Source organism: Marmota marmota, unplaced genomic scaffold (assembly GCF_001458135.2).
Source record: "Marmota marmota marmota unplaced genomic scaffold, marMar, whole genome shotgun sequence".
Classification (NCBI taxonomy): domain Eukaryota; kingdom Metazoa; phylum Chordata; class Mammalia; order Rodentia; family Sciuridae; genus Marmota; species Marmota marmota.
Window position 1 is genome coordinate 23867967 of NW_025999853.1, and position 2553 is coordinate 23870519.

Here is a 2553-nt window from a genome sequence, read left to right on the forward strand (position 1 = left end):
GAGGAAACACTGCCATCTCCTTATGTAATCTCACTAGTTACTTGAATTCAGAAGAGGTTCTGAAAAGAAATAAAACAGGAAAAATAATTTCGTTTCAAAACAGAATTAACTTCTGCTTTTATATTGCTAAGTACAATAATGCATTCTAAAAGTCAATTGTTCTATATTTTACAGTAAAACAATGTTTAAAACTCTTGGTAAAAGGCAGAATCATTGATTTTTCAATTCACTTTAGAATTTTGATCTGATCTTTAGTTATGTAAATACGTTAGTGCTTTTGATCACTATAATGTTAAAGCATTCATTAGTTACCATGGTGAATTTCTAATTCAGAGTTATATACTCACATATAATACAAAAAGAAATGTTAAAATACAATGCCCTCGTGTTTCTATTGAGGTATTCATTATTGAATCAAATAAGAATTAGAGTTACGAATATAGGATTTGATAAAAATTTTAAGGCTTTTATTATCAATAGAGTCTTAAAAATATTTATAAATCCCTCAGTAACATGACAGGTTAACTATGAAATGGCTATATACAGCTAGAAGAAGCAAACCAAACCCAACTTCTTACTATACATTTTTATAACTAGGCCTGGATTTTCACAGATGGTACCTTGCTTATCCTTCCATTAGGGATAACTGCTACCTTATCATTTGTCTTGCTAACTTTGCTCTCTCCCACCAACCCCTTACTCAAATTTATAATTGAATTGCTAAATTTTTGAGAGATGTGACATTTCATATCTGTATTTTTTACATGTAAATGACTTGTGTATTTTTTACATAAATATGCATTTCTACAACCATAAAATATCAACAGGAATTCTACCTATAAATTTTGAAAAGGCCCAAAATCTTTTGGTTATGTCTTTCTTCAATGTGGCGTAATGTTTAGATGACAATAAAAATTTTACATTGTACTATAATGTGAGGTTTTAATACATGTATAGACTGTGCAATGTTCAAAACAAAGTAAGCATTCAATTTTAATTTATTTTAATTCACAGAACTATTGATTTAAAACAACTGAAATATTATCTTTTTAAATAAATTTAATTGCAAGGTTATAGAATTTTTCTCAACATTTTGTACTTTTAAGAAAAATATGTAGAGTTGGGCTTGAAGTGATAGAAACACAAAAAAAACTTTGAAGTATCCTAAATAAAATATATATGATATATATTTTATTTCTCTTATAAATCACCCCTCATTAGTGTGTACAAGCTAATCTGTTAAATTTTTATTTTTATATTTATTTAAACATCTTCTGTATATAACAAAATATATTTCTGAGGCTACATTTTATAATTTTTCAAAATAGATTTACTGCTATCTATTTAAAATATGTTTTTCTAGTGACAAAATAATACCTTATAATTTTGATGTAATTTAAAAAAAAATATTAGGTTATTTCTTTTCATATTGCCTGACTTGATTAATAAACATTATAGGACAAATAAAAAATATATATCATTTCTTCAAGTTGTTACTGATCCAGAATAATAAAAGAAATAATTGTACTTTGTCACATGATATTTCTTTGGAGGTATGTTAATTTGCTACATAAAAAATAAATTTGATGCAAAGTTTTAACTATATAATTGCTAAGCTCTCTCATACAATTTATTTTAAGATCAATTATTATTTCATGATGGTATAAATATATAGCAAACGAGAAATAACAAAACTTAATAGGTTTCATACATGATTGTCCCCATCTGTCATGAAAGAATGTCATAGTACTAGGGATTAAACTCAGGGACACTCAACCACTGAGCCACTCCTCAGCCCTATTTTGTATTTTATTCAGAAATAGGCTCTCACTGAGTTGCACTTTGCTTTTGCTGAGGCTGGACTTTGAACTCATGATCCTCCTGTTTCAGTCTCTGGAGCCACAGGGATTACAGGTGTGCACCACTGAGCCCAGCTGTCTGTAGTAGCTTTTATGTTGATTTTAATCATCCTTTTTTATTTTATTTTATTTTATTTTTTGCTTTCTAGACTAAAATCACTTTAATGTGAAAATATATAATAAATAAAGGGCAAATCTGCTAGAATTTATTTTGTCCTCTTTCTTACTTATCAAAATAAGCCTCCAATTTTGACTGGTTTAAATAACTAATTCACTTAAGCCAGAAAGAAATTTACTGCCTCATTCTATGAATGACCATGAAATTATTAAAATTATACATAATGTCCAGCAAAACAAATAGGAATAAGTTAACACTATTTTTAGGCCAATATAGTCTCAATATTGAAAACAAAATGAGCAACTCATTTTCTTAATGTAAATTTAATTTTTGTATTCAAAATGGTTGGGATAGAGAATCATAATTTTTAAGTTTGTAATTGGTAGGTTCATGTCTGTTATGGTTTAGATATAAAGTGTCCCCCAAAAGCAAGAAGTTCTGGAAGTTTGGCACCATGCTAAAATGTACTGCCCTGGGGAAAATATCAGCAAATGGGAAAAATGGGATCATCTCTCTCTCTCTGTATATATACATATATATGACAAGGTTATTTTCAGTAAAATATATATGTATGTG

At 28.0% G+C, this 2553-nt stretch overlaps 1 long non-coding RNA gene across 1 annotated transcript in view; it reads right to left on the bottom strand.

The window, feature by feature from the left end:
- LOC125617171 overlaps positions 1 to 771 on the bottom strand; it is an 18346-nt gene extending 17575 nt beyond the window's left edge. Inside the window, exons 1-2 of the long non-coding RNA XR_007348073.1 lie at positions 648 to 771; positions 584 to 593 (exon numbers count right to left, since the gene is read on the bottom strand). This is a non-coding gene — a long non-coding RNA (uncharacterized LOC125617171). The remainder of the gene's footprint in view (positions 1 to 583; positions 594 to 647) is intronic.
- Positions 772 to 2553: the final 1782 nt, after the last annotated feature.